Genomic DNA, 22,914 nt, shown 5'->3' on the forward strand with positions numbered 1-22,914 from the left:
ATATTGTGCCTTGTTGGTAGCCTATGCCTACTGGAATGAAAAAAAAATGTTGTGTTAAATAAATATTTTGAAATTGTAGTTTTTGTAATTGATTTTTTTCTTTGAAAAGCAAGACAAAACAGTAAAAAGCACATTTTGACTGTTTAATTTATGCAATGGTGAAAAAAATGGCAAAATAAATGGAAAAAACACAAAAAAACGTGTTCAGTATTCAGTCAAGGTTTTCTTTATATTAGGTTTCGGCCAAGAATTTTCATTCCGGTGCATCCCTACTACATAGCCAAAGTATGCGGACACCTGACCAATCACATATGTGCTTGTTGAACATTCCATTTCAGATTTTGTTCCTCCATTAGCCAGGGGAGGCTATCGTCTAGTTTTTGGAGCATGGCTGTGGGAATTTGTGCTCATTCAGCCACAAGAGCATTACTAAGGTCAGGCACTGATGTAGAGTGAGGAGGCCTGGGGTACAGTCAGTGTTGCAATTCATCCCAAAGGTGTGCAGTGGGCCTGAGGTCTGGACTCTGTGAAGGCCACTCGAGTTCTTCTACTCCAACCTTGACAAACCATGTCTTGATTCACCTCACTTTATGCACAGGGGTACTGTCATGCTGTAACAGGGGCAGTAGTGGCTTGGTGGTTAAGGATCTGGGTTACTCATCGGAAGTTCAGGGGTTCAAGCCCCAGCATTGCCAAGCTGTCACTGTTGGGCCCTTGAGTAAGGCCCTTAACCCTCTCTGTTATATCATGGCTGACCCTGCGCTCTGACCCTAACCTCCTAACATGCTGGGATATGCAAAGAAAAGAATTTCACCATGCTGTAATGTATATATGTAATGCAAGACTCATTATCAGATTTGGACCCCTTAGTTCCAGTGAAGGGAAATTGTAAACATTTAAAGGAACATGTAAAGACATTCTAAACAATTGTGTGCATCCAACTTCAACAGTTTGGGGAAGACACACATATGGCTGTGATGATCAGGTGTCCACAAACATTTTGCCATGTAGTTTATTCAGCACAAGGTAAATGTTTAAAAAACTAAACCACATTAACTATAACTTTGATAGCCAACTTTCAGCTGCATTCCTAGCTAGCCCTTAGTTACTGCTAATCCTATAATAGATTATAAATGAATGCTTTAATCAGCAATTTTTTTGGCCTTGCACATCTTCAGGATGTTTGTTGACAAAATGGAACTGTAAACAAGTAAGTAACACTAGTGACTGATGCATTGGGCCGTTTAGTGGCTGGTGATTCAGGGGTTCTTATGAAGACTAATGGTACCATAAATTCTGCTAAGTAACAGGGGATTTCAGCCCAAAACCTGGGAGGTTCAGACTTGACCATAGATAATGCTTAATGCTTTAAACAAGATAATAAGTCAAACCTACTTCCAAATCAACACAGACATTCCTAAATAAATACAAAATGAATGTTTTGCAATGACCATCTCCAGATCTTAAACACCTCCTGAAAACCTGTGGTCTGAATTGAAGAGGGAAATCCACATGCACAAACCTAAGAATATAAATGAGCTTAAAATGTTCTGCATGGAGCAATGGACTAAGTGCAGACAACTAGAGTCTCCAAACTTTTAAGATATTAAGAGACTAACTGCTTTTATTCTATCCAAACAGGCATCACAAAATATTTTTAAAAAATAACTGCACTACTTAAAAAAACAAAAAAAAAAACAAAAAAAAAAAAAAAAAACTTTTTAAACCATGGTGTTTATCCATGTATCTACAGTATGGGCAAAATTATACAAAGTCCTTGAATGTCTGAGCTCAAAATATCACTTATTGCAAGTGTTATTCTTTTTGTATAATGGTGTACAACAGAAATATTTTCCTGCATGCCTTGTACTTTTTGCTCACGGCCAATCTGACTACTTTTTAGAATTTTGTAAAAATTTACATTTGTAAATTTAAATTTGTAAAAACTATTATGATTTCTAATACCTGACAACAGTTGAAACTGAAAGATAAAACTGAGAATTTCGTTTATTTATGAGGAGTAAAATAAACACACAAAATGCCCTCCACTAGTATTGGTACCCTTGGTAAATATGAGCAAAGAAGGCTGTGAAAAATTGTCTTTATTGTTTAGCCTTTTGATCTTTTGTTCAAAACAATTCACAAAAATACTCTGCTCTCATGGATATCAAACAATTGCAAACACAACACAGGTTTATCCAAAAAAATATCTTTGCTAAATATAGGTGTGCAACCATTATTGGCACCCCTATGAATTCATGAGAAAAATAAATTTGAAGTATATTCCCATTGATATTTTACATTTTTTAGTACACCTGGGTTACTCGGAACAGGAAATTGTTCAACCATGACTTCTTGTTTCACAGGGGTATAAATACGAAGTAACACATACGCCAAATTCCCTTAGTCATTCATAACAAGGGGTAAGACCAAGGAATATAGCTGCGATGTGCAGCAAAAGGTTGTTGAGCTTCACATTTCCACCATCAGGGCAATAATTAAGAAGTTCCAGTCAACTGGAAATGTTATGAATCAATAGGGCTGGGCGATAAAAACGGTTTCAGAATTTATCAACCGTACACCTTTATCCATAATGATAGAAAAAATGTTCGGTATATAAAAACAGACATGAAGTTTGGTTGCATGAACATCCCTCAAGCGTGCGTCATCTCTGGATCATAAACAGCCCATCATATGCCTTGATAAAGGAGTGTACTACGAGAGACAAGCAAACAGCCAATAACAACTTGCGTATCTGTGGGGTTCGGTTGCGTCATCGCCATGTGACATCAGAACACACGAACACATGTGGAAATGAGTTCAGAGCCTGCAGAGGATATTGTGAATAAAAAAAGGATATGTCAGCTCACCAGCGTGGCAGTTTTTTTTGGTTTCTTTTCATCCTCATGTTGAAGTACAGAAACATAAGCTGCGAGAGACTTGTAGTGTGCATGCGCAATGCTCTGTACACGTATAGTGCGTGTTACTATGAACAATGGGCAAGGAAGAAATGTGACATTTTGCCACTTTTTGTGTTTTCTGTTAAAATGTCGGCTGTGTGGAGGACAGTGAGTGTCCTTAGAGCAGGAGCTCGACTCGTCAGACGTGGACTTCAGCACAGTGTTATCCTGAAGTAAGTGTTAAAGTGGCCGTTTTGTACAAGGCTAGGCTATGCTAACAGGCTGAGCACAAACCAGAGCACCAGGAGTCCCATTCTGCACTATAATGTGGCGTTAATCTCCCTTAAAGTTTGCCGTGATTGTTCTATAGTTGCACTTTTACATTGCACACATTTTGTAACATTTTATTTATTAAGTTCAACAGTTTCTTTAAGACTTATTAATTTAATCTTCATATAAGATATAAGAGAAGATATTTGTTTAAATTCTGTTTTGTTTTTGATTGTTAAAACTAAAATTATTTGTTGTTTGCCTTAATAAAGTGGGTAAATAAAAAATAGTGGTTAAATTAAAACCCTTTTTTTTCTTCTGGTCTTTGTTTAAAAAGATTAAAATTTATCAATAATTATCGATACCAAATGATATGAAACATTATATCGTGATAAATTTTTTAGCTGTACCGCCCAACCCTATGAATCAACCTGGAATTGGACGTGTGTCTATATTGTCTCCACGCACTATGAAGAGGATGGTTCGAGTGGCCAAAAAATCTCCAAGGATCACAGATATAGAATTGCAGAAGTTAGTTGGGTCTTGTGGTCAGAAAGTCTCCAAAACTACAATCTGAAGTCACCTACATCACCACAAATTGTTTGGAAGGGTTTCAAGAAAAAAGTCTCTACTCTCATCCAAAAACAAACTCAAGTGTCTTCAGTTTGCCCGACACTACTGAAGCTTCAAATGGGATCGGGTTCTATGGTCAGATGAAACCAAAATAGATTTGGCAATAAACACCAGAGGTGGTTTTGGAGCATACCGAAAGGTAGCCATATGGAAAAGTACCTCATGCCCACGGTTAAATATGGTAGTGGCTCTTTAATGTTTTAGGGCTGTTTTTCCTGCCAGAGGACCTGGACATTTTGTGAGGATACATGGCATCATGGACTCTATCAAATATCAACAGATATTAAATGAAAACCTGACTTCCTCTGCCAGAAAGCTTAAAATGGGCCGTGGTTGGATCTTCCAGCAGGACAATGATCCAAAACATACAACAAAATCAACATAGAAATTTTTTACTGACCACAAAATCAAGGTACTGCCATGGCCATCCCAGTCCCCTGACTTGAAACCCATAGAAAATCTGTGGGGTGAACTCGAAATTTGAAGGACCTGGAGAGATTCTGTATGGAGGAATGGTCTCAGATCCCTTGGCATGTATTCTCCAACCTCATCAGGCATTATAGGAGAAGACTCAGAACTGCTATCTTGGCAAAGGGAGGTAGCACAAAATATTGACTAAAAGGGTACCAATAATTGTTGCACACCTGTTTTTAACAAAGTTTTTTTTTTTGGATAAACCTGTGTTTTGTTAGCAATTTTTATATCAACGAGAGCAGAATATTTTTGTAAATTTATTTAACAATAAAGACAAATTTTCATAGCCTTCTTTGCTCATATTTACCAAGGGTGCCAATATTAGTGGAGGGCATACACACACACACACACGCACACACACACACACACATATATATACACACACAGTACTGTGCAGTTTTATAAGGAAATGAGCTGTAAGTTTTATTGAGCATCTTGCAGGACCAGTCACGGTTCTTCTGGAGACTTTGACTGTCTCACTTGCTTCTTATTTTTGCAGCAAAACCAAGCAACCTTCATTGGGTTTTTTGTCTGAAAAGTGTCTCTTAACATTTTTCTGTAACATTTAATTTTGTGCTAGAAAACTAATGTTTGGGAATCTAAAATGTTTTTGTACTTACTTGATAATGTAGAAATCATAAAATAAAAAAATCTATAACAAAGGTTGTACTAGAAAAATAGGGTGCCTAACACTTTTGCACAGCACTGTGTATATAATAACCAACTTGTTTCTATCAATATGTCTCTTATTTATGAGTGATAAACAGTTAATGAGCTATGAATCCAAGAATTGTCTATAGACACCATAAAAGCTGCTGGGAAAATCTAAGCTACTGGGGTCTGGTTCAGTGTCCCCTTTCTACTAACCGCAATGTGTAAAGCTATGGCTCTCACAGCATGACCACTGTTTAACCCTAAAACCCAACAACTTAATGCTAATCAATCAGGATATACATGAATATTGGTAGCTACTATAAAAGTGGGAACCTAATTGCACACTGATCTAAGCACAGCAAAGCATGAATACACTATAAATCTAAAGGATGAGGTTAATGGTATGATTTTCCACACAGCTATGGATGCAAAAATATCATATGCTTAATGCATGCCCCTTAGGCAGTGTTCACAATATATAGGGCCCATTTACCGATTCATTCCTTAACCACAGCCAGGCTAATGTTGGTCTTTTATCACCAGCTAAATATGGGCTTGTTTGCAGACTACACTGACTGTTAACTTCCATACCAAAGCTATACCAATTCCAGGCTATAGTGTAATATGCTACAGTACCATCCATATCGCTCTAAAAAATAACTCATACTCTATATAAACATCTTCCAATATACACAATAATATCTATTTTTCTATTCACTCAAGTGTGTTATGTCAGTGGGTACCAATCAGGTGCCCTGGACAATACAGCAAACAAAAATGTGGCAATTCACTTGATACCACCTCAAGACATCTACTATATAAGGGATATTGATTGCCAATCCATTTGCAAAAACAATTTTGACTGCTTCATACAACAACAATATGAATAGTGAAGCCACTTTACACAAAGTTTCTATCAACATCCGCATGCAACTTAATTAACCGTGACTTGAGAACTCGATAAAAAAAAAAAAATTTTAAAGAAGTGTACTCGTCTTGCTTTAACTGTGGTGACGTCCTGAATGAGCAGTCCAGAGATTTTGTGCAATTATCCAACTACCTGTCTGTCATATTACTCATGTTAAAAATATAGACAGAACAGTGGCAGAGTGGAATCCCAACCAGGCTGTTGCCCCCAAATTGCCCTTGCAAATCTGGCAGGACAATGGATATTGGCCACTCTCTGAGCATCAGTCAATATCAAGTAGCTTTCCAATTTGGAATGGAGGAGGTGCAGCCTAATAACTCAACAATACTGCTGTCCACCACCTATAAAGAAAATTGTAAATCAAAGTAAATGAGAGTGACCAGTTTGAAAAGCTTTTCTCAATCTGACTGAAAGACTATGACTCACTCACTCCACCACTACCTTGCATAAACAAATGAGCAGCTCCGTAGAAGTCTGTACTGCTTCTACAATTATAATTCAGGCAGAAACGATGTATTTGTTATGAGCGAGCACATGAGAGGAAAACAGAGAGGCTGTAAGTCTCATCATCACGCCATTGGAGAACACTATCACACTGGCATAAAGTTGGTTTGACGTTGGACGTTCAATATTCACAGATATGCATAAATTAAGGGACTGTCTCTAAAGTTACATACGACATTGTTAAACACGTTTCTAACTTCAATAGCATTTGAAGGGAATGACTTACAGTCATATAACCAACTGTAAAGTGTTCATGAAAGTGTCAGCTATAATGCATATCTTTTAGATTTTTGATATTTAACAAAATAAACTATTAAATCATATATAAAATTTGCCATGTATTTTATTACTGCATGGGCTCACACACAAAATATACCATAATTTAAAGCTCAATAGCATTTGAAGGGAATGACTTACAGTCATATAACCTACTGTAAAATGTTTGACTAGGTGTCAGGTATGATGCACACCTTTTAGATTTGTTATATTTATTAAAATAAGCTATTAAATCATATGTAAATTAGATATGAATTTCAGTAAAGAATGGGCTCATACACAAAGTATACCATAATTTAAAGCTCAATATCATTTGAAGGGAATCATGTGCAGTCACAAAACCAACTGTAACATGTTCGGCTAGGTGTCAGGTATGACAAACACCTTTTAGATTTTTGATATTTAACCCTACAATGCATGAACCAAAAAAACCTTCACGAATGCATGAAGGGGGTCAAAATGACCCGTACTGGATTGAATGGTTTTCTTCAAAAAATAGATGTCCTATTAATGAAATAATGAAAAGAACCGATGACACACAAATGTTTTAATGACTTACATCATTCCCTTCAAATGCTATTGAGCTTTAAATTACGGTATACTTTGTGTATGAGCCCATTCGGTAGTGAAATTCATATCTAATTTACATATCATTTAATAGCTTATTTTAATAAAGATCAAAAACCTAAAAGGTGTGCATCACACCTGACATTTAGATGAACACTTTACAGTTGGTTATATGACTGTAAGTCATTCCCTTCAAATGCTATTGAAGTTAGAAACGTGTTTAACAATGTCGGATGTAACTTTAGAGACGGTCCCTTAATTTCCGCATATCTGCGAATATCGAACGGCCAACGTCGAATTAACTTTATTCCAATCACGATCACTGCCTTCCACCAGGCTTGGTACACGTTTCATTTCCTGAACCGTTCTCGTCTGTACAACATATTAAAATATGTAAACAAATACGAGCATCAAGGTCTTAATGCCTTCTTTCCAGTCCACACTTCTGTGGTTAGACAGTCAAAATAACAGACCTGTCAACTGTCAATAATGACATGGCTACTGTTGTGCATGGCAGCCATCTCACAACAAAAACACATTACACTTGCCAATAAAGAAGGATGACGAAAATAATTATATCCTATATATTACTTGGTAAATCCCACAGGCTATAGTACACAAAAGACTTAAATGGCAGCTACATGTGTACAGGAAGAGATGTACCACAATTCTGTAAGCCACTGACCTGACACCCGAGTATGGCGCTATAAATCATTCAGCAGTCAGCTGAAACAGAGAATCTGTCTGAAAGCGTGACAACAGGCTAAACTTTAATGAAGCCCAATGAAACAGTAAGGTATAAAATAACCAGGATATTCGGATTGCAATATCATTTGTTAATTCAATTTCTTCATAGATACAACAAGCGGGTTAATGACCTTTAAAAGGCACAGTGTGTAACTTGACCAGCACTGACCGAAACGTCACCTTGGTGTCATTAAACCCAAATCAACCGACTATTGATTCTTGAAATACCGACTGAAATACCGACATACGCAATTAAATATGTTTCTAATATCTACCATACTAATGAGTGCTACCCGTTGTTGGCGTGAAGAACAGAAAACATAACACATGATAGAAACGAAAGACCGAAACTCGCCTTACCTGAGAGTCTGTCCCGGAAGTGGGCAATAAAACAAAGTACTTGGAGGCTGATATGAGGGTAAATGACTTGTTTCAGCTGAGACAAAGTCCCCTAACGAAAAGACTGTCCTGTCAGGGAACTGATATAACCTCCGTTAACCATAAGGACTCCACGGGATATTCCTGCAAGTAGTTTTATTCCGTTGACGACGCAGTTTCAAAAACAAACCAACAGGAAGTGACGTATGCGCAGGTAGGGCCAGGTGAAAAAGTTGCGACAACGCAGTCACGTGGTTCATGCAGCTCTCAACAGTTCCAAACAAATCTGCTGTGTCAACCTGTTTGAATGTGTTTAAGCGGAACAGACAGCAGCGACTGTATTTGTAGCAATATTCTGTAAATATCAATATAATGTTCTTTGATAACTACATTTATAGTAGCATTTTAATTGTTCTGGGGAGTGATGGAGAGACAGCATTTTTTTTGGAGGGAAAGGGGATTGCTCCCATAACGTAGAAGACATTTACATTATGTAGCTATGCATTCATATTTTTTTCGTGCTTCTATGGTCATAATTACTCACGTAGCAATGTTATCTTATGTCAAGATATTCACATGAGCATGCACAACAAGTGAATATCAATGAATGCAAGTAACTGCTCAATTGAACTCACGAAAGAAGTTTGCTCAATAGTGTAAAATAAACAAGGCAAACAATGGCATTCAGCAAAACATTATATTAGGTTATATAACATCCAGGGAGAGGGTAGATAACTTTTTCCTTGACTGGGCAGTCTTCACAGAAACTTGTTCGACCTCCTACAGGGAGAGAAAGATGACAGAAAACAGGCCACTTTTATGCAATTCCTGGAAAGTGATTAGGCTGAGATTAATGAGTGAAATTGATAAATAAATAGACAGCGCCTATATAAAAATACTATACCTCTTATTATTATATTATTATTTTAATTAATTAATTCCCACCCCTCCGAATGATCAATGTTGAAGGGTGGGGTGGGGTGGGGTAGGGGAGTGTTCTTTTGATGCCAAAAAAAAAACAATCAAAGTTAGGCTGCAAGTCCAACTGCCAGTTTATTAAGTACACCGAGCTAACTCTAATACAGTCTAACCTTAACAACAAATATAATCACAGAATATAAACTTTGTGTGTTAACAAACACCAGTAACTGCAAGTGATTTGAGATAATTGTAGGCCAACTGACATCTGGTTATGGTAGCTAGTGAAGTGTTGCTCAGGCTAGCTAACTGCAATTACAATCTAACTAGCTATTATCGAACAATAAACATGAACTAAAGCTGGCTACATAAAATATCATTATTAACAAGATTCATGATGAGAGATCAGCTAATGCGTTAAAATTTCAACAACAACAAAAGCAATAATTTGATCAATTTACCAGCGACTGTGTTTGGGAAAACATTTAAATGAATGGGGTTCAGTGCTGGAGCTATCGGTTGCACCATGACACGCACCACTTCCGCATTCCCCGATTCCTACAGAAGTCTATGGGAGTGTCTCAGCGCTCTTTCTCAGGCCAGGTGTGCCGTGACGTCAGCGTGCAGCGAGCGAAAATGGCTTTGTGTAAGAGGACCAAATAAACCATTTTGGCTTCCTTAAAATTATCTGATAATTCAAATTGTATTGGTCACACATGCACAACCATACGCAGTACGACGTCCAGTGAAATAGAATGTACATAAACCAGAATTTACTTTATAAAAAGATGATGTAACTCGTTGTTTAAGTGCTTTTTTGTTGTTGCTATTTTTTTTTTTTTTAAGTTTTGTTAGAATTTTTGTTAATGGCAGAAGACTCGATTCCCTCTATAAAGCTTTACATCATGTTTGAGGTTCATTGTGGTTCAGTTAAGTTAATTGTGGCACCAACTAAATAGGCATACACAGAAAAGCTTTAGGTAACAAAATTGGTTCCTCTATAGTTATATTTTTAAGAGTACAGACTTTTTTTTTTTGAAAAGGGGGGAAAATATGTTTTCTTTAATGGTTTCTTAGAAGACTTTTTGGCTGGTATGTTAAATCACACTTTCATTGTCTGAGTTGTGTTTTCCACTAAAATAGTATAACGGTAGATTGTTGCCATTTTTGAATAGGGTGAATTCTGCTATATTGTGGAAAAAAGTACATCAGGGCAATCTGAATTGGCAGCATTTATTTTTCTGACCTGATAACTGAAAGTCAAAACCTGTGTTATGCCCTTGCAGTGGACAAGTGTGATAGAAATAATATGACTTCATTCATGTGATATCAAGGGGCGTGATCAACATCAGACAGGAAGTTGATCCCAAAAATTTTGAAGCAGAAAAATAAATGACATATGCTTTGGATGTGTTGATTTTTTAAAATGAGGTTATAACATGAGCCAAGACTAATATATTTATGGTGCATACAGCATATGCATAGGATAAGCATAAAGTTATTCTAAAATCATGTATGTTTATAATTTTCAAGATGTTCCAAAATACAAATTCCAAAAATGAATGTTGATGATGTTTTATGCTGCTGCTGCAAGAAATATATTATAAAATGTTGGCTACCTTTTAGTGGTGATATTCTGCTGATTATTATTAATCTGTTCATATTGAATTTTAGAAAAGATTGGTTATGAATTTGGAAAAGTTTGAAGATTGTCTAAACCCTGATTGTTGTTATAGCTGTGAAAATGAACTATAGAATGTTACTTATTAGAACATCATTACAATATTAGAATATGTTGATGATGCAGTTGGAGAAAATTATTTTTAAAAAACTGTTATTGAAATTTTATTTATTGATGTCATGAATAAGTATGACACAAATAACCAACATTTTATTTTTTTTTTACATGCTGAATGAGGATATAAGTAAAGACCTAAACCAATGAAGATATCTGTCCCAATTTCCCAGATATACTGACCCAAGTTACCAAACATCACTTTATAAAAGTGGTTTTCAGTCGGTCTGGACAAAATGTTAAGCTATGAGTAGAATATCATACAATCATTTTCCTGTAGATAGTCAACACATTGTGGATTTCAGTAATGTACCACATGTTGGGTATTTTGTTTGGCAAGACAACTTAGAAAATTTGGATATTGAAAAACATTCCCATAATATGTGAATTCACCCAGCTATTTTCCACCCTGAGATGATGTTGCAACAACAAAATAAGAATGTGGCACACACACACACACACACACACACACACACACACACACACACACACACACAACAATTGGGTGGATAAACAAAAACAGCCATTGTAGTATTTGAATATGATGCAGTATGTTTTATCTGGACACTATACCTTGGAGCTAAATAAAAATCACTGTAAAAACACATTATATACACAAATCCATTAAATACAGGTCCATCATTAAGGATGATTTAAGGTATGTTTTCTTTAGCAGATTGTGTGTAATTGTTTTATGAGTCAATAATTTAATGACAAAATTAATTAGTCTACAATAGACTTTTAATTGCACATTAAAAATTGCTTATGACAGGAGTGAATCAGGAGTGAACCGAGAGTGAATATATATTTTTAACAAAATGATAGATTAATGATTCTTTATAATTCTTGTACTTTTTCAAAGCTGGAGAGAGTGTAATCTAATCTGAGTGGATCTCTCTAAATGATGCCCAATAAAGTAATAAGACATTGTTTGGGACTTTGCTAGTTAAAAGGCCTTTGACACTTGAACTGTGTCAGTTTCCATCCCCCTGCAGGATGCAAGGGAAGTCTCCCCACCACCCACCATCATAAACCCACTTCTACAGGCTTGTTCCACTCTGATTTATAGTCTTGTGGCTTCAGCAGAGATTGGCATTTGCTTATTTAAATATCATGTTCAAGTTAAAAATTAGTTTATCATAGTGCTGACATTATATGCTATGAGCAGTACATGCATGTTGCACATTGACTTTGCATAGCCTACTTAATCCATATTACACACTTTGATCCATATTACACATTGAAACTCTCTCCACGTTGACCTTAACTAGTTTTTTTCATTTCTGATCCAAAGTTTTACAAGATTAACTGTTTAAGAGGCTAGATTTGTCATGCTGCCTATTTTCCTGAATTGTGTCCTGCTAACATACAATTTAATCATCTATATGTTACGTATGTAAGTAATGATTTGATTCTGAAATGCATTATCCTATAATATGGGTGTGATTCTATCAACCTTAACTGGTTTCATTTTGATCATTTATCATCCAGATATTCATTCAAATAGTTCTCTTATTAAGATATAATCTTTTTCAAAATTTTCTTAGTTTCCCAAGGATTTCCTGAAGATGATGATGATGAGTGATGTGTCTGATGTGCCCCACAAACACATCACAGTATTAAACTCACACATCTGTACATTACACTACAGTATGTAATGATTTGTTGCTGAAATGCATTACTTTCTAGTGTATATTAGTATAATGCTATTACTCAACTAGTTTCTATCATTTCCTATTTAAATTCTCTTGATTTGTCTTTCCTATCTTGCATAATAACCTGACCAAAGCCTTACTAATACATCACTCCAGAACACTCAATAACATGTTCACTCTAGTATTTGGTGTGCAATGTATGTATGTATGTGTCAGACAGAGATCTTTATTATAATGTGTGGATTGCCTGTTTGTACAGCTGCCAAAGGTGCTGAAATACAGAGCCTGAAGAAGGATTTCAGAGTGACACCTTGTGGTAAGTTTTGACATACAGTATGTTGATGTTGAAATCCTGAGTTTTCTTTCAAGGAGCATTTAGCCATTCTCAATTTTCAGTTATTGGAAAATGTTTTTAATGTACAATGTATGCAATATTTAACACATTTGCACATTTCAAATACAAACGGTACAGTAAAATTCATAATGCAGTACAAATTATATAGGTCTACTACATTAAATAAAAGAACTCTACAACTGAGTGTCTTAGATCTTAGATTCATTTTATGAAGCTGAGAGACATTATCTACCTGAAGAACCCTTAGATGGTTCTTCATCTTAAGAGATTGTATAAGATTATGACCAAATTGAATACCTGGTTGTGAGGTCGCTTCAGACCCCCCTGACCCTGACCTGGTCTGGTGATGGGAAACACTGTCTTCAAAGCTAAGTCTAGTGTGTAAAGACAGAGCCAATACTAAGACATCCTGGCTGATTCATCTACGTGAGTTTGTCTGTTTGAGCAGGTCTCCATACAAACAACAATGAGCCTGTTTGTCCTTGCTGGGATCTGTAAACATCCTCAACGCAAACAGCAGCAAGGGAGAGAAGAAAGTCATACCACTAGGCCAGCTGCTTTCTCACTTCATGTACTCTTTGAAGTCTGTAGGAGAGAGCTGATAATGGAGAGCCTAAATTCTTAATCCTTTTAATTGGAGCGTGGGGCACTCAAGCTTTATCTTGTTCTCTGTGGCCATAGACAAGACATCCAATTTATGACCAGATCTTAGGTCTAATGAGGTATGAAACCTTGATCTTTTTGTAGTTTGTAGTTCAAAACATTGTTGAACTACACTAAAATGTGTGGATACATGAATGAATGGATGAATGAACAAACGAATAAATGAATGAATGAAAATGATGATGATGATCTTCTCTTGTCATAGTCTCAAATACTCCTAGATGTCCAAGGTCTGAAAGTCCTCTGAAGTAATGAGTTCTTGACTTTCTACTTAATTTAATTAATCTCTGTAATTACAAGCATGTCCTTATGCAAAAGCAGGTAATTTGCTGTTGATGAAAAAGTTATTACAAAACTGACTTTGTGTGTGCCTTCCTTCTTGAGTTGGACAAAAAAAAAAAAAAAAAAACAATAAAGAAAATGAGTTGTTATTTATTCATTAATTATTTATTATTACTATTTTCTAATACTGTAGAATAAAAGTAAAAATATGAACACTGTGAAATATCACATATTGAATTGTGCGGAGACAAAAATGTTAAACAAATCAAAACTATTTTGTTTTGAATTCTTAACAGTATTCCTACTGAAGCTTTGCATATCCGTCTTCTCAACCTTGCCACAGATTCTATAAGTCTTTGGACCTGTACTCAATGGATGAACACTATTCTTCCAAAAGATATTCCCTTTACTGGTGTTTTGATGAAGGTGGTTGAAGAGCGCTATCTAACGTATCACTTTAAAATCTCCCATAGGTGTTGAAATCTGGTGTTTTTGAGACTGAGATGACCATTGCAAATATAATTCTTCTTCTTCCTATTCTTATAATTGTGTTAGAGGAAAGGTAAGTAGCTAATAAATCTGTACTGTATAATTTTTATTTGTTCTCTTGGAGGGTGCAAAAAATTCTGGAGTTAATTGTATATTTCTCTCACACCCATGTGTGTGAACCTGGCTGCAGGTGCAGTGAATGCAGCTGTGTTGCAGCTCTGTTGCTAGGAGGCCCAGAGGAGGCGCATTAACTCAGTGGGTTGTTACAGCTTCCTTTTGAGCAGTTTTCCCCTCCTCCACAAGCCAGACAGCCAGGCATCTGTTTCAGACCATCAGGCCTGTCTGGCCTCCACATGCATGCCCTAAATCATAGCCAGTGAATCACACAGACACAGCCCTCTCTCTATAGGCTTTATTTGAGTTTTGAGCGTTACATCAGTACTGCATTAATCAGCATGCTATTCCTTTAGATATGGCAAGTGTGTTTGAAGTAATGTGCTTTGCGTTGATTTCTGTATTAGATTGGACTTTGATTACCAGTCTTATTCCAAAATTATGTTCATGGCCATAAAAAAAAATTAACCATGCATGTGGATTCGATTTGCAGACAGAGCAATTTTGTTTACCTAATCAAGCAAAAAATATCAGTGGCAACTCTGAATTTATACTAGTGCTGCAACATATACACTGCCCAATCCTAAAAAGCGATCCTGTCTGAAAAGCATAGCAAATTATCTAATCTCCAAACAACCTAAGTCATCTCCACCTCTGCATGCTTGTTTGTACATGCCTTGTCGCTCTGCTTGTCTACTCAGCATGCCACTGTGTAACATCTTATCAGTTTCTTAAAGATCAAAGGCCTGTGCTGATTTTTATCAGGTACACCCCCTCCCCGCCTTTATCCAGTCTGACTCTTTCGTAGTTCTGGGCTGAGCTGGTCTGCATATGTTATTCCTGTTGGCACATCAGCCTTTCATTTTTCTATCGAGAAAAGAATGCAGCTTCATTCTACTTGGCCTGATGAGACAGTCACTGCCTTAGGACAAGTGGAAGAGGTCAGACTGCCCCATGTCTTTACAACTAAATAGCTGACCCCGTTAAGGTTAACTGGCAAGGTTAACTCAATGCAGTAAATCTGAGACCTGCTACACTCTCTTAGAGAAAGGCGATTTGATTAATCTGATATTAAATGCAAGTAAATTAAAAACAATCATTTCTCATATTTTTCTGACATCATTTTTTATTTGTTCGTTGCTTAAAATTATTCACATGAATACTTTCAAGTTAGTTGACAAATCACATGTATGTTTGAACAGCCGAGCAGCATGCGAAGCAAGTTTCCAAAATCACGACCTTGCCCTGACCTGGCTGAAGGAAGTGGTCATGCAGCTCAAGACAAAGCAGTGTAGGAGAGAGTTTGATGGGGCTGGACGGTCGGCCTGGAACAATGGAGGCTGCGCATTCAGCCAAAGAGCTACACAAAGGATGGGGCAGCCTGCTTCTTCCCGCTCACACCTCGCCTCAGTGCTGGCATTTCACACTGCCTTGTGAACAGCCATTCAATCAAACTACTGTTTAAGCTAACCCTTGGCCCACACAGAAATCTAGATGACTGGCTTGTGATTGGTTTGTGTTTAAAGAAACACAAACTATGTTACTATGACACAAGTATGTACCTCAATGGTCTGGAACTCTGTAGTGTGGAAGAAAGTAAATGAGTTACTTTAAATGAAGGTGATATGAAGATCACTTTAAAATGTTACCATCAGACCCAGAAGTCACGAAAACGACCAGTAAAGCATAGATGCTACCAAGCACCATCATATTTCTGATGTATGGTTATATCATAGGCCTTAGACATAGGAAGGTGTTAGGGGCTGATTGCTCTGTAGGGAGTTGGAGGCACCGAGTAAAGCGCCCTCTGGCAAGAGGCAAGAGGGAGATCTCACAAGAGTCCCTTTTTCTCTCTCAATGGACTGCTCCACCTCTTTACCTGTCCTAGCTCTAGTGCAAGGTGTGGGTCTGCATATCAAACACTCGCAGTGCCTTTGATGTTCAGAAAAACATAAACACTGATCTGACCTGAGTCGTAACAGCTTATTTGTTCTCTTTAGACATTCATGGGCTTCTTGTTGAATGGAAAGTCTTCAAAGGGACTTCTAAGTGGGCTTGGCCTACAGTAGCCAAGCTGGCTCTGAGAGGACTGACCTGCTAGGTTGAGGGTTGGAGGAAGGCCATCTGGCTTCCTGCACTTAAGATTTGATATTGATTTATTGGTTGTACGTGTAAAGATAGAAAGAAACCAGCTGCCACGAGCTCACAGATTTTTAATGCTTTTCTTAATCATTTTCAGGCAGCTCTGCTTATTATTAAAGCCTCAAGTAAAGTTCAATTAAGAATACGTTCATGTAACTTAGCCATAATTGTAAAAGTATGGGTAAAACTTATGATACAGACCAATAATGCAATGCTGTGTTAAAAAAGAAAAAAAAACTTTGTGGAAAATAATACGCTCATTTCAACACTTACTAAAACGCTTATAGGTCTAGAATTTTTATAACCGCATTAAATATTAATTATATATCACGTTATTAAATGTTAGAAACTTAACATTCCATTTGTAACTATATTGTTTTGACTGCAACTAGTCATGAATGTACAAAAACAATGGGAAAACACTAGTAAATGAAAAGAATGAAACCCCGACCCCCCCCCCCCAAAAAAAAACCAAATAAAAAAAAACCCCCAAAATATTATGTACATGTCACAAGTGCTATGTATTTTATTTCACAGATAAGATAAGATAAGATAAGATAAGATAAGATTTATTGATCCCACACTGGGGAAATTCCCTCGTTACAGCAGCTCAGTCACACAAAAAACAGATAGGAAAGAATACACATTAAATAGGAATAGAATTGAAATAACGTATCTAATATATATATATATATATATATATATATATATATATATATATATATATATATATATATATACAATAGGAATAGAAAAATAAGAATTAGAGTAGTAAAAAAATAATAATAATGGTAATATGTACACTATGGACACCTCACTGTATGTACAGATGAATACAAATTTGAATATATACAGATGTGTAACACCTTGTTTATATACATGATATATACATTTATATACAGAAAGTAGAAGTACTACATTATGTTGTTTAAAGCATTGCATTAAAGAGTCTGACTGCTGTAGGGATGAAGGACCTGCTGTAGTGCTCTTTCTTGCACTGATGGTGCAGCAGTCTGCTGCTGAAGGAGCTACTCATATATATATATATATATATATATATATATATATATATATATATATATATATATATATATATATATATATGAGTAGCTCCTTCAGCGTAGCTGTAGAGTAGCTCCTTCAGTCATTTCCAGTGTAATGTGATATATATATATATATATATATATATATATATATATATATATATATATATATATCACATTACACTGGAAATGGCAACGTTTGTTCTACATCTTTAGTATAGGAGATGGCTTTATCATGGACAAATTTACTCTACACACATTCATGAATGTGTGACTACTGTAAAACAAAGCTTCTGTGCATTATCTGTTCCTCTGTCGTGATATACGCCAATGTGTCTATCTGTATTCTCACTACTCTGAAGGTATGAAAGTGGCTCTTCTCTCAGTTTACTCATCACTTCTCCTTCTTCTTTGCTTTCATCCCCCCCGCCCAGGCAGTCACTGTGATTCTGATAATGAGGTGAGAATTTTATTGCGCTCAGCCTCCTGGCCTGGCACCAGCCTGTGAGAGCATGGCCTGGTTCAATACTGCTGCTTTGTTTGGAAAACAGCTCCCCCTGTTGATCCTTTATCTTTACAATACTCCAGCCTACATTTCTCTGGAGACATGCTGGATAAGGCTGGACAGTCAGCAGATGCCCAACTTCAGATTCTGACTCCACACATCAGGCTATGAGACTCTCAAGACATGTATAGGAAACTATGGGCTGAGTGGAGTGACTTGCCCTTCCTTGAGCACTCCATTTCAAAGTGAGGGATCAAGGACAAACATGCGCATGCCATGTGGTGAATGACAATAGCAGCTCCCTCCGCCTGTGGCTCCTGGAACAGAGAGAAACATTCAGGACAAAGGACCTCTGGAAGTTCTCGAGGTTAATGAATCCAAGATACGCAGCCTGTGAGAGGGCTGGCAAACAGGGAGGATACTATGTAATTCAGGAGGAAGTCAGGGCCCTATCCCCTCCAATGAATGCCAGAGAGAGAGAGAGAGAGAGAGAGAGAGAGAGAGAGAGAGAGAGAGAGAGAGAGAGCAAGTGAAAGAGAGTGAGAAAGTGCAAAAGAGATCAAGGGAAAGAGAGAGGAATGGGGAGGAGATTCATCTGGTGTAGTGGAGACCTTGCGGCAACACATAACATGGGGGTCCCTAATGGATACGAGACAGCACATGCACACACTTCACACTAGTTACTTTACACCAGCACCATCTCATTATCTCGAATTAAGGGCCACATGAATATGACAGTAAGATCAAAGGAGTCTTCAGTGACGCGTTTAAAGGCTCTGCTGCAATTTTTATGAGACTGTTCTTGAGATAATCTTCTTATTTGCACTCTGAAGTTCTTTAAGAGACCTCACAACACTGCTAAAAAGTCACTCTCACCTTTGGTCTACTCACAGTTATAATCGGCCACAATTATAATTATAATTATATTACAATTATAATTATAATCCCCCTGATCTATTTCAATCTGCAAAGGGAGTTTCCTAGGTATCACATGAATTGATTTTCAGTAAAACACATCTTTTGTAATTAAAAATGTATGTTATATCCACTATATCACAAGACTGATGTAATGGGCATCTGCAGTCTTACAGTACTCTGTCCTTGTCCTTGTATTTATCAGTATTTAATCATCAAATATTTCACTTGTTTCATGGACCAGTATAGGAGTACAGATGAAGTACATCCCTGCATATCTCTTTGTTATACCCAACCCCCCTGGCACAAGACCACTGAGTAGGTGCTCTTTTGAAGAAGCTGTCGTTTCCTTCTCGGGAGTCTGTTATTTCAGTAGTGAAGGAGCCAAGTGGCTCTTCACAGGGAGCTGAGGTTGTCAGCTCAGCAGGGGAGGGAGGTGCACCTCACAAGGGGACACAGTACAAAAACAAACACCAGCCCCAACAGGAAAGGAGCGACAAGACCCTGCTGAGATACAGGGAGCATCCATGCCCTTATGTACTGTCGAAACTGTAATATGCCATATCACAAATAATGAATAACATTTCCAAATACATGCATGTAATTTGGCGGATGTTCTTTTCCATGTTGCAAAAGACATGCTGTAAAATATTCAATCACCTACACAGGTATAATTAAACCATTTGTCTTTCTAATTTCAACAATAAATGTTTGACAGTCACATGTAACCATGCAACCATCCATATACAAATGTCAATCTTTCACATACAGGAAAAACTCAGACTGTGTTCAAAGACAATCTCAGTGCCTCCTTTTTTTCCATAATGTGTTGATAACTCTGTCTAGGATGCAGCAAACTTAGCTCTCCCTCTAGTGTTCAGCTTAAGTTCAATCATATGTGCACAGGGACCACCTTAGATCCTGTATCCTGCACAGTTTATGAGTCTAAATTTTGCAAAGCCTATACAGATTATTATTTTTGAAATGTTTGTCTATAAATGACTGGTGTTTTTCAGTCTTTAATAAAAGTCTTCACAGCACTGCTCACAAAAAAATGTATACATTTAATAAAACTACATTAAACGTTTAACAGTGTAATCAGTGATGACTACAATGATGATTTCAAGTTGCTATACTGTATAAAATGGTTGGTATTAGTGCCAGAATAAAGAAGCAAGCAATATGTTACAAACTATTTAGCCTGTTGACCTACATCAATGCAAAGCCTACAGTCAGAGAGCTTTTAAAGTAGCATGAATAGTAGCACACTAGTTCCCATTATTGAGTATAGACTGCCCTCTGCTGGTTATCATTAGCCCAACCTACTTCGACAGTACTGGTGTTGAGACAAATGTGAAGATTAGATTATATTAGATTCAACTTTATTGTCAGTGTGCAGAGTACAAGTACAGAGCCAGTGAAATGCAGTTATATATATAATTTATATATAATATATATAATGTTTAATAACATATATTCAAGAGAATTGGCTAAAAGGATTGTATGATATGAACTATAGCCACAAACAATTGAATAGATTACTCACCTAAAATACCACTATGCACAATCAGGTTTGAACAGTTGAAGGTTTGCCAAATATTGGATGGATGAGCTTACTGGTGCCTACACAATGAGGAAGATGTTGTGGAAGTCAAAGAAAAACCTAAACATCACACTTTTAGAAGTGCATAATTTAATTGGTTCTTTAAAAACATGTGGTATGAACTAAAGTGGGCAATTTACATACACAGATATAAGTATTTAAAGGAGCTTGAAGAACTCTGTTTGGAGGAATGGTCCAAGATCCCTCTACAAGTTTCTCCAAACTTGTTAGGCATCACAGAAAGCAGTGCTGTTAATCTGTCCAAATAACTATTAACTATACAGGAAACCATTTTACATCTGGGAGGGAAATTATATAGTATATAGTCAGTGCATACAGTGCCTTCAGAGTTTTACAGAGTTTTCTTCCATTCCCCAATGAAAATTTTCTCCAACTTTGCCAAACTAGATGGAGAACATTGTCAGACAGCAATTTTCAGGTCATGCTGTAGATTTTTGAATGGGTTGAAAGTCTGAGCTTTGACTCCACCATTTCAAAACACAAACCTCCATTTTTTCCCCAAGACATTCTTTTGTTTTTTCCCTGTGCTTTGATTCATTGCTCTGTTGAAATAGGCATCTGGATTATTGGAACAGGTTCTCCTCAACAATTTGTTTATATGGCTCCATCCATTTTCTAGTTCCAGCTGCAGAAAAGCTACACTATAGCATGATGCTATGGCCAATGTGTTTGTTCGTAGGAATGGTATTACCTGCATCAAATATTATGTTTTGGATTTAGATCAAAGGGCTCAGCTTTAGTCTCATCAGATTGCAAACTGTTTTTTCAAAAGCTTTCTGATTTTCTAACATGTCCTCTTTCAGATGTGTCAGTTTCTCATAGAACCCAGTTCTAGATGACATTGTTGATATTGTAGAACTGATGATATTGTTGATGTCTGCACAGATTCTTTTATTTCAGCTAGTGAGCTTTATAACACCTTCAGTGTTGTAGATGGACTCTGAGACATTTCTTTACAATTACCCTTCTTACCTGAGCACTCAATTTGGCCTGATCTTGGTAGTGTCTAAGTTGTGCCTTATTTTTACCACTTTATTATAATATGTCTCACATTGCTCCTATAAAGGTTCAAAGGTTTGCCAATGTTTTAATGACGTTCTCCATCTTTTTCCCCTTCTAACAAAATCTCTAAGCTCCACGGGTAGTTTGGTCTTCATGACAGCAGGACTGATCTGATCTGCCTTTTTAGCTGTCAGACCACCCAAAATCAGAGATGTCTATTGTACAAACATACAACTGAATTACAATTTAAATGAAAACAAGGGGCTTTATTCCAATCCAAACTTTGCATGGCTGCACACACATACCAATATACCAGCACACACATTCCAATATACACACATACCAGCGAGGTCACATAGTGATGTATGACTGTGTGCCACTGTCAAAGTGAATGCAACATGCAGATTTTGATCCTGGCTTTGTACTGCATCTGGCCCAAATGTCTGGTCATACAGCCAAGCTCTGCAATGAAAGCTCAGAAAACTGATTTACTCTAAATGAATGAATTACTTAACAGCAGACATGGCTAAGCTGAACGAAGTTATCCAGGAGCTGAGAGCACAGAATAGTGTCCTCTGTTGGCTGATAATGGCCCATCAGTTAAGCCACCACCAACTCAAAGCAAGTTGTGACAGCCAGCCTTAAGATGGCTGTAGCTTGAGTAGGGTTGGATGGTGCAACACAGATTACAGTGTTTAACCATTCTTCATAATTAAATCTAATAAATTAGATATTTGATTACATTAAATTTAGTGTAATCTTTTAGTGACCATTTCAGTCAAACATAATTTCTCTTGTAAAATGTTGACTACACGTATGCCGTGTCACTGGTGGTCTCCCCAAGGCAGTGTTGGCTCAACAGTTAAGGCTCTGGGTTACTGAACAGAAGGTCTGGAACAAGGCCCTTAACCCTCTCCAGGGGCACTGTATCATGGCTGACCCTGTGCTTCCTAACAAAATGGGATACAAGAAAATAATTTCACTGTTCTGTAATATTTATGTGACAAAATAAAGGCTGCTGCTTCAGTCCATGTTGAGTGTAGATGCACTGATGACTCCCTAGTGAAAACCTACAAACTGG

The 22,914-nt window shown here is 37.0% G+C and overlaps 1 protein-coding gene across 9 annotated transcripts in view; it reads right to left on the reverse strand.

Annotated features, from left to right (window-relative positions):
- The window catches only part of lnx2b (ligand of numb-protein X 2b), a 26,168-nt gene extending 17,644 nt beyond the window's left edge, over positions 1-8,524 (reverse strand). For all 9 annotated transcript variants that reach the window (XR_008386524.1, XR_008386522.1, XR_008386525.1 and 6 more), the window contains exon 1: positions 8,314-8,524. The gene's annotated coding sequence lies outside the window, so the exon portion shown is untranslated. The remainder of the gene's footprint in view (positions 1-8,313) is intronic.
- Positions 8,525-22,914: the final 14,390 nt, after the last annotated feature.

This window comes from Ictalurus furcatus, chromosome 8, assembly GCF_023375685.1.
Source record: "Ictalurus furcatus strain D&B chromosome 8, Billie_1.0, whole genome shotgun sequence".
Lineage (NCBI taxonomy): Eukaryota > Metazoa > Chordata > Actinopteri > Siluriformes > Ictaluridae > Ictalurus > Ictalurus furcatus.